Raw genomic sequence first — 9,986 nt, 5'->3', positions numbered from 1 at the left:
GATGGAAAGGGAGAGGGAGGGTGCGTGGAGGTGAAGGAGAGGGGCAGGGGGTAGTGGAGTGGAGAGGCAATGAGAGGGAGGTGGAGAGGTGGAGGGTCTGATGGATGGCGGTTACGTAAGGCAGGTAGTGGTGGTGCTGACGTGGTGGAGAGAGAAAGGGCACTAGACGAGAAGCGGGTTAAGGGGAGGTAGGATGGAAGATGAAAAACACTGATGATGATGATGATGACGATGATGATGATGATGATGATGATGATGATGATGATGATGGCATTTTTCCTTCACATGTCTACATTTTACCTATCCCTTTCCTATTTCCTTGATCACCTTCATCCACATATCATTTCTCTTCTTCATTCTCATCTCTCTCCCTCTCATCTTTCATCCCTACTCTTTCCTATTTTCACCATTCTCTCTTTTACATTTCTCCCTCCATTTTTCAGTCATGCATTTCCCTAACGTATATTCTTCTCATTTCCTTCATTTGCATTTCTCATTTCCATCATCTCATTTTTTTTTATTATCATTCCCCTTTCAGCATGTTTTCTCTTCCATTCCTCATTTCCATCCTTCAGTCATTCCTCTTCGTCTCTTCCATCCACTGTCTTTCCATTCTCATCTCCAGTTCTGTCCTCCACCTACAACATCATCTCCGTCATTTCACCTTTCATCTCCCCCTCTCCCTTTCAGTCTACGAGTTAGGAAGTTAGGATTGTTAGGGAAGGGAATTAGAGGGGAGGGAATGAGGGGAGGGGGAGGGGAAGACTGAGGGCTTGGAACCACTGTAACAATTAGAGATATAACTGCCTGTACATTGTTCATAGGAGATTAACAGATTTACCTAACTACACACTACTCTCTCTCTCTCTCTCTCTCTCTCTCTCTCTCTCTCCCTCTCTCTCTTTCTCTTTCTCTCTCTCTCTCTCTTTCTCTCTCTTTCTCTCTCTCTCTCTCTCTCTCTCTCTCTCTTTTGTTACCCCGCCCATCCCTCACCATAGCATGACTCATTCCCTCTTGCCCATACTTCTCTTTCTCACTCCCTCCATCTCCCTTCCTCCCTTCATACATTCCTCCCTCCATCTCTCTCTCCCTCCCTTCATTTACTCTCTCGCTCTCTTCATACACCTCCCTCCCCACCTCTCTCTCTCTCTCTCCCTCCCTCTCTCCCTCCTCTCTTTCAGTGAACTTCTCCCTCCCTCTTTCTCTTTCTCTCTTCTTTTTCCCCGAACTTCCTTCTCTCATCCCCTCCATCCCTCCCTTCCTCCCTCCTTCTCCCTCCACGCACTCCTCCCATTTTACCTCCCTATTCCCCCCTCTCTTTCTCTCTCTCTACTTAAAATCATGTCCTCTTGGTTAACTCTTGCTTAAGTAGGATGAGAGAGAGAGAGAGAGAGAGAGAGAGAGAGAGAGAGAGAGAGAGAGAGAGAGAGAGAGAGAGAGAGAGAGAGAGAAAGAGAGAGAGAGGAGGGGGGCCTTAGCATTGTCACCAAATCCTAACTTTATTAATTTAATCTCATCAGTACCTGGAAGTTGCGAGGAGGAGGAGGAGGAGAGGGAGAAAAGGAGGAGGAGGTGGAGGAGGAGGAGGAGGAGGAGGAGGAGGATAGGAAGGAAATATGTGGTGAGAATACATTAGTAAAAGGTACAAAAGAAAATAAACAGCAAAACTCTATCCATCCATCCATCCATCCATCCGTCTCTCCTTCCACGGTTCTCTCCTCATCATCCGTCCACCCATCCTTCCTTCTTTCCTTCCACTGATCCTTCCTCCTTCTCTCCATAAATCTATCTATCTATCTATCCATCCATCCTTCCTTCCACCGTTCGTCATCGTTCTTTCCTTTTCATTCATCCACTCATCTTTTCTTCTCTTCCTTTATTCTTTCTTTTCCTCTCTCCCCTTTCCCTTCCCTCCCTACATCTCTTGTGAACCTTTCTCCTTCCCTTTCTCTCTCCCTCCCAGCATCTCTCTACCTCTCTCTCTTCCTTCCTTCCCTCCTTCCTTCCACCCATCCCTCGATCCATCCATCCATCCTTCCTTCCTTCGTCCCTTCGTCCCCTCCTTCTGTCCTCTCCTTCCATAACAATAGGAACAGGAACAATAAGGAACAATCCAGTGTTATGTGCTACGTTGCTTTCAGGTCGAGGTTACTCTCTCTCTCTCTCTCTCTCTCTCTCTCTCTCTCTCTCTCATTACCAACCCGCCTTCCCATTTACCAAACCCATTATCTTGCAACACTATCTCTCCTGTCTCGTTTTGCCTTCCCTCGCTCTCTTCCTCCCACCCCCCTTCTTTCCCTCTTCTCTCCCTCTCTTCTTCTTCTTCTCCCTCCCCTCTCTTTCTCTCTATGCTCTGCTCTCTTTTTTTCCCTTCCCCCCCCCTCTCTCTCCTTTCCAATCCCCACTCTCACTCCCTCTCCTCCCCTCCTTCTTGCTTTACTATCGTTACCTTCAACTCGTAGAATTAGATATCACAGTGACAGTTTTCTCCGTAACAAGCAGCTTCGAAAGGACTATTAGGTTTGTTGCTGATTGCTTTCCTTTGTACTCCTTTGTATTCCTTTTCCCTTCCTATCATCTCTCCCCTCCTCTCGCTCTGCTGTCATTCCCTCTTCATTCCATCACTCCCGTTACTTTCTGTCCTTCCTTCTTTCTTCTGTTTCCCACCTCATGTTGCATTTCCTCCCCTCTCCCTTTGCTCCCTTCCCCTTCCTCCTTTCCCTTCTTTGTCTCTCCTTCCTCTCTCTTCCTCCTTCCCTGTTTCTAGACACTGACTTATGCCTTACCCTCCCTTCTGTATCTTTTTCCCCTCTCCCTTTTTCCTTCCCCTCCCATTTCTCTTCTACTCTCCTCTCTCTTTCCCTCCCTCCTCCCTCTCTTCCCCTGCCCTCCCTCTCTCTTTCCCTCCCTCCTCCCCTTCCCCTTCCCCTCTCGTTCCCTTCCTCCTCCCCTCTTTCTTTCTCGTCACCATAGAGCGGAAAGTCCCCGTCGTAATTAAAGTCATACCGGAACTATGGTGGTAGTTGTGGTGGTGGTAGTTGTGGTGGTGGTAGTTGTGGTATCTGTGGTGATTTTAGTTGTACTAGTTGTGGTTTTAACAGGTTAAGTCTGGATTTATCATCCTCAGGATGCATTTCCCTCTGTCTATGACCTCCAGCCTTTTAAATGCAGTGTGTCTTGGCATCTCCAAATGAGCTGATCTTGATTTTTTTTTTTTTCCTAGGGAGAGGCAACTTTCCAAGGCTTCCATCATTTGTCTACTTATTTATTTATTTTTTCCATTATTTATTTGCATTAAAGACACTCACCTTTACTGACACCACCATCATCACCCACCCACCCACCCACCCTCACCACCACCACCCACCCACCCTCACCACCACCACCCACCCACTCACACAGACACGCAATGTCTCTTCACACTACCAATCGTCTCCCAGCTTTTCCGTTGTCATTCCCAGAAGTGTGTCCAATTGCCAGGAACCAGTTCTATAAATTTTTGAGGCTAAAAATCATAGTCTTTTTTCCAGCATAATGGAAGGGATAAGAAAAACAAGTCACGCAAGTCTGTTTGTGATGCAAGAGGGAAGGTGTGTGTGAGCTGGAGAGAGGATAGTCAGGTGGTGGAGGGCAGGGTGATATGTAAGGGATTTGTGTGTGGCTATCCCTCCCGTGATCAAGATAGATAGACAGACAGACAGATAGATACATAAACAGACAGACAGATAGGTAGATAGATAGACTGATGGATAGATAGACTAATGAATACTTTCTAAAATGACATAAGAAAAAAAAACTAAATTATCCAGAACACTATCCAGACCATTTCTCCCAAATAAGAATGAGCTAAAAATATGAAACGCATCTCTATATGACTGTTTTCCAAGATAAAAAGAAATCCCAAGCTTCCTGGAGGAAAAAATCTTAATTATTATCACGATTTTTTGCCACTAAAGAATAAGGAAAAAATCTAGTCTGTTTGAAGGGACAGAAATCCCAGAAAAAAGAAAAAAAAAAAAAAAAAAGGGGGAAATAGAGTGTAAGAAAAATCGTACCGTACCTGGTCAATGCTTAGGATCCGGTGCTGGTGACTTGCAGTGGTGGTGGGTGAAGTGGGGAAAAAATGGCTATGGTTGGTGGCTCTATCCTCGAGGCTTGAGTGGGCTTGCGTGTGTACGCTGATTCAGTGGTGGATGTGGGGAGGTGTGAGCTGGGGAAGGGAAGGACGGGGTTAGTGATAATGGTGTGGCAACTCCTGGTACACATACACGATATATATATATATATATATATATATATATATATATATAGAGAGAGAGAGAGAGAGAGAGAGAGAGAGAGAGATTGGGGGAGGTAGGGGGAGCGGGGGGATATTTGGACATACAGGATATGCGAAAGTAGTTTGGCCGGTTTGAGAGAGAGAGAGAGAGAGAGAGAGAGAGAGAGAGAGAGAGAGAGAAAATGTATCTTAACCATTCAGATAAAATAACACAAAACACGAACATAATGTTACACTGAAATATCATACGAACAGTCGATCAAAAAGTATCGTTCAGGTGGGTTTTGTCCTAAATTATCCCTGTAACTCGTAATGTTTCGAGGTATTTCATATATTATCGTCTGAATGTGCATATGGTGACAGTACTGACTAGGAAGTGAAGCTTGGACCCTGTTGGAAGGACACAAGTGAAGAGTGAGAGCAGTGGAAAAGAGTTGCTTGAGCATGTGGAGTTACGTGGAGAAACAGACAGGCAAATGGGGAAGTGAAGGAGCATTATGGTGTTGATTTGCATGTGAAGTTAGATGGAGAAAGAGACAGACAAATGGGGATGTACAGGAGCATATTGGTGTTGATGTGCATGTGTAGTTACATGGAGAGAGAGACAAATGGGGAAGTGTAGGAGCAATGTGGTGCTGATGTGCAGGTAGAATTAAATGAAGCGACAGACAGACAGACGAAAATGATAAGATGGACAGACAGACAAGGAAGTGAAGGGGCGTCGTGGTGTTGATTTGGATATGACTGAAATTGTTAAAATAAAATAATACTCTGAAATGGTTTGGCCACGTGGAGAGGAAGGGGAAAGATAGACTGACTAGACGAGTGTGTGTGTGTGAGGTGAAGGGAAACAGGGGGAAGGGGAGACCGATAATGAGGCGGAGGGATGAGTGGGGAGATATAAGAGCGAGGAGGGGAGGATGAGATGGAACGAGGGCAGCCAAATGGAAGAAGACAAGGTGGCATGGAGGTGATTTGATTGTGGTCACCCCTGGAGGGACTGAGGCGTCTGACAAAGAACAGATAGATAGGATAGATACCAAGATAGACAGAAAAATAGATTGATAGATAAACAGACTAGGAAATATGAACCTAGATCTATATAAACCATCATTATAAAACCAGACATACTGTATTGACGTGGAGCAGGCTCGTTTGGGAATTTGCAACAGTCATCGTGTGTTATCAAAGTGTCTCGCTTGATGTGTGCACCGATACGTTTTTGGTCGACTGCGTACACACGGGTTAATAACGTGGCACAAGGACACTGAACGTAATAATACTGGTTCGTTACTCTGGTGATGAACTCTGAAAATTCACTGTATATTTCGTTGATAGTTCGGATTCACAGATATAAAAAAAAAAAAAAAAATAGAGGATTAAACTGGATCTGCTGGATGAGGTGTGACATGAACTATTTTTGTGTATGACGCACGAGAGAGAGAGAGAGAGAGAGAGAGAGAGAGAGAGAGAGAGAGAGAGAGAGAGGATGATACTTTGTCGTCTGGGAAGGAATGAACATAAAAACATTAGAGGAGAGGATAATTGCAACAAACCTTGGCCCATGCTAGGCAGCCCCTACGAGAGTGCGACTAAACTACTAGAATAAGACAAGGATAGCAAAGAAGGCTGAGGAATGAGAAATATAGAAGGTATTACAAGAACAATTTTTATAAGATAGCAGTATGAAGCACACACACACACACACACACACACACACACACACACGAGCAAGAGAAGGAAGGGTACTCAGTCGTTTATGCAGGAATGAGAACTGTGGAACGCAAGACACAAGGCTGGTAGGGGACTGTCAGTGAAGATTTAGTTATGGCTGTGTCAGTAGGGTCCAGCTGGGTCCGAAGCTTACATAGCTACATAATACTTGTACATAATTTTCTATTTATAATTATTCTATTTGGACATTTCAGGCACTGTGAAAAGGTTACACTTAATCTGTTCACCCACTGCAGTAAATCACGCTGTATCTCATTATAAAAATTAGCGTTAAATTGTACGTAGCGCAGAACACGGTGTGGGCTCACAAATTACCGTGGATAAAAGAGAAGAATCACAGGACACAGAATGCGGGCAGAGAGATGCGTAGTATGCGAAGAATGCGTAGACTGAAGAGATCCGTAGAGTGCGCAACACCCGTAAAAAGAGCCAATGCGTAGGTTGATTCAGGGAACACAGTGAATGGGAGTGTTTACCGAGCGATGTGATGGTAAAGACTGGCATGTGTGTGTGGCTGTGTGTGTGTGTGTGTGTGTGTGTGTGTGTGGTGATAGAGGGAGGGAGGGGTAGTGGGAGGGAGGGAAGGTGAGGAGGACTGGAGGACAGGTAGAGAGGGGGAGGGGATGGGAATGGAGAGAGGGGAGACAGTAGGAGGGAAAGGAGAGGCGGGAGGAAGTTTAGGGTAGGGGATATGGAGAGAGAGAAGGATAGGAGGGGAATGGGGGAAAGGAGAGGGGTAGGAAGAAGGGGGAAACAGATGAGATAGCTGGAAGATAGAGAGGGGGAGGAGAAGGAGGTAGGGAGGAGAAGAGAGAAGAAAGAAGGGAGGTAGAGAAAGAGAGAGGGGGGGGGTAAATGGAGGGAGAGAGAGGAGAGAATGTATGAGATAGAGAGGGAAAGGAGGAAAGAAATGTGAGGGGAAGGGTAGAGTAGAGGGAAGTCAGAGAGAGAGGGAAAGAAGGGAAGGGGAGAGAGGGGAGAGAAGGGAGAGGAAGGCATGATAACAGAGACAGATGTAGAGGAGGAGGTATGAAAAAAGAGAGAGAGAGGGAGGAAAGAAGAGAGGAAAGGAGAGGGATAAAGAGGAAGGAGAGGGAGGTAGAGAAAGAGGAACAGCTAAGAGAGAGAGAGAGAGAGAGAGAGAGAGAGAGAGAGAGACAGGTGAGGTATAGCGGGGTGCCTCAAGGTTAGCTCTTCGGTCCTGTCCGGATATTATGGGACTCCCTCACTGCCCCCCCCTTCTCTCTCTCTCTCTCTCTCTCTCTCTCTCTCTCTCTCTCACTGACTTTGATAATGCGCCTGGTTGAGCTGACTTGATAAGCATATGTCTCGTTTGCCAAGAGCACAGAATAAAAACCAATTCTCTCTCTCTCTCTCTCTCTCTCTCTCTCTCTCTCTCTCTCTCTCTCTCTCTCTCTCCCAGTTGCGTACCCCAGAGTGAGAGAAAAGCTTCCCTCCTTGATATGCCTAGTAATTCATGGGAAGCATAGGTAACAAAAGGCATAGTGACCCTTAACGAGGTGATCTGCAGGTGTGTGAGAAAGGATAGGACGGAGGAAGGCTTGTTAGTGTCCAAGTGGAGACATGTGGAGGTTACTGGACATAGGCAGTGAGCTTCCTGGCATGGTTTCAGAATCAGGTGCATAAAAAAATAAGTTCACTTGTTGAGGAAAACACGAAGGCTTGTTAGTACCCAAGTGGTGACATGTGGAGGCTACAGGACCCAGGCACTGAGCTTCCTGTCATTAAAAGTCAGATAATAGGAGAAAAAATAGTGTAGAATAGGCTTCATGCACACCGCCCAACCCCCGACCAGTTTCCAAGGCTAACCACTTCAGTACTAGGACGTCACTTGTGTTCTAGAATTGTCGGACCCACACGATTATTTAGCTTAGGAGATTTTATGAACTCCTCCTCCTCCTCCTCCTCCTCCTTCTCCTTCTCCTCCTCCTCCTCCTCCTCCTCCTCCTCCTCCTCCTTCTCCTACTACTGCTACTACAACAGCCAGACGATTTTGTTCAGCTTAGGGGAAACTTTGGAACTGAAGGGGTTTGATGCAGCCTTCATTCATCCCTTCTCTGCAATAAGTTCCGCCTAACTGTAATTTATAATGGAAAGAGTATAGAGAGAATGGAGAGTGAGAGACTAACTAGGAGTGTGTATGTGAGCTAGGCGGGGGGGAGGGGAGGGAGGGGGAGACTAAGGATGAGATGGAAGGATGGAGGGATGGAGTATAGAGGTACATGAGAGTGGCTGGTGTAAGTTTGGGGGAGGGCAGCGAAATGGCAGAGGACAAGGCGACATGGGGCGATTTGTCTGTGTCCACCCCTTACAGGATTAAGGTGTGTGACTATGGATAGACAGACAGACAGACAGATAGATAGATAGAGAGATAGATAGATAGATAGATAGATAGGAAAGTGTATGATGATGATGAACTACAAAGCAGATACTAATTCTTTTTTCATCTTGAATGCTGAGTTGTAGGAGAGATAAACACTAGAACACGATGCTAGTCACGAAGAAGTGCTCTGTAAAGGACGTAGAGCCACTGGATTGCCTTTTTCTGCCACTGAGCTATATAAAGTTACGTGAAATAAGTCGCAAAAGGACGAAAATCTAGGCTGAGTTAAGATGAAAGAATTTAGTGGTCTTGGATAGGCCACGAGAGGAGAAGAAACAGTCAAAACAATGATGATGATGATGATGATGATGATGATGATGATGATGATGGTGGTGGTGGTGGTGGTGGTGGTGGTGGTGAAAATGATGACGATGACCTTCGAAGAACGAGGTGTGGCAATTAGTTTCTCTCCATTAATATTCCCTTGCTTGTTATTGACGCAAACTAGATATTTAAACGATATTTTTAACATACAAGAGGATGCTGAGGTGTAATAGTCAGAATAAATCGATAAGAAGGAGATGCAACGAAGCCTTTTATGGAACTTACGATGAAGCTATAGTCCAGAGTGTAATAAGCACAATAAATCGCTAAGGAACAGATGCTGCGAAGAGTCCTACAGTCCTACCTTGAGGAGCGAGGGGATGCAGTACTTATCCCCGTCAAACCAGGAGGCACACTAAAGCACTGGTTAGTTTGGTGTCTGGTTATATGCCCTACCCTGCCCTGTCATGCCCTGGTCTTACACTTATCTCCCTACCCCTCTGCCCTCCCTTCTCTCATCTCCTCCTTCCCCCCCCTTCCCTTCATTCCTTCTTCTCCTCCTCCTCCCTTCCATCTCCCTCCCTTCCTATGTATTCCACCTCCCCTCCCTTCCTCTGTCCCTCTTCCCTTCCTGCCTTCACCCTCTTTTACCCCCTCCCTTCCTTTCCCCACTTTCCCAGTATTCTTTCTCCTCCTCCCTGCACTCCTTCCCTTCTTCTGTCCCCTTCTCTTTCTCTCCTCTCCCTCTTTCCTTACCTCCCCCCTCTCTCTCTCTCTCTCTCTCTCTCTCTCTCCAATCTTGATACAGTTAGTAACTTCTTCATCTTTCGATTGTAAATAACTGGAATAAACTCCCTAGGAACGTGGTTGAGAGCAGAGCCAGAAATAGTTTTAAGAAGTGATGAGATATTCTTGATGAGCTCGGCATTATATAAATACGAAAGTGTGTATTCATATCTATATGTGTGTGTGCATGTATATTTCTATGAGGGAAAGGAGAGAAGAAAGAAGTTGGATTAGGAGGAGGAGGGAAAGCTGAGAGAGGCTGAGGGGAGGGAAGGGAGGGAGGGAGGGAATGGAAAGATACGGGTGAGGGAAGGAGAGAGGGAGAGAATGGAAGGAGACGGGTGAGGGAGAGAGGGAGGGAGGGAATGGAAAGAGACAGGTGAGGGAGGGAGAGAAGGAATGGAAAGAGGCAGGTAAGGGAGGGAGGGAGGGAATGGAAAGAGACAGGTGAGGGAGGGAGGGAAGGAATGGAAAGAGACAGGTGAGGGAGGGAGGGAGGGAATGGAAAGAGACAGGTGA

The 9,986-nt window shown here is 46.1% G+C and overlaps 1 protein-coding gene across 1 annotated transcript in view; it reads right to left on the bottom strand.

Moving 5' to 3' along the window:
* Window positions 1–9,072, bottom strand: part of hdly (hadley) — a 17,566-nt gene extending 8,494 nt beyond the window's left edge. The window contains exon 1 of the mRNA XM_080279910.1: window positions 9,046–9,072. The gene's annotated coding sequence lies outside the window, so the exon portion shown is untranslated. The remainder of the gene's footprint in view (window positions 1–9,045) is intronic.
* Between the last annotated feature and the right edge of the window lie 914 nt (window positions 9,073–9,986).

Source organism: Coenobita brevimanus, chromosome 81 (genome assembly GCF_032717465.1).
Source record: "Coenobita brevimanus isolate Jiangsu-jjx chromosome 81, ASM3271746v2, whole genome shotgun sequence".
Lineage (NCBI taxonomy): Eukaryota > Metazoa > Arthropoda > Malacostraca > Decapoda > Coenobitidae > Coenobita > Coenobita brevimanus.
This window is presented reverse-complemented; position numbering and strand designations above follow the sequence as displayed.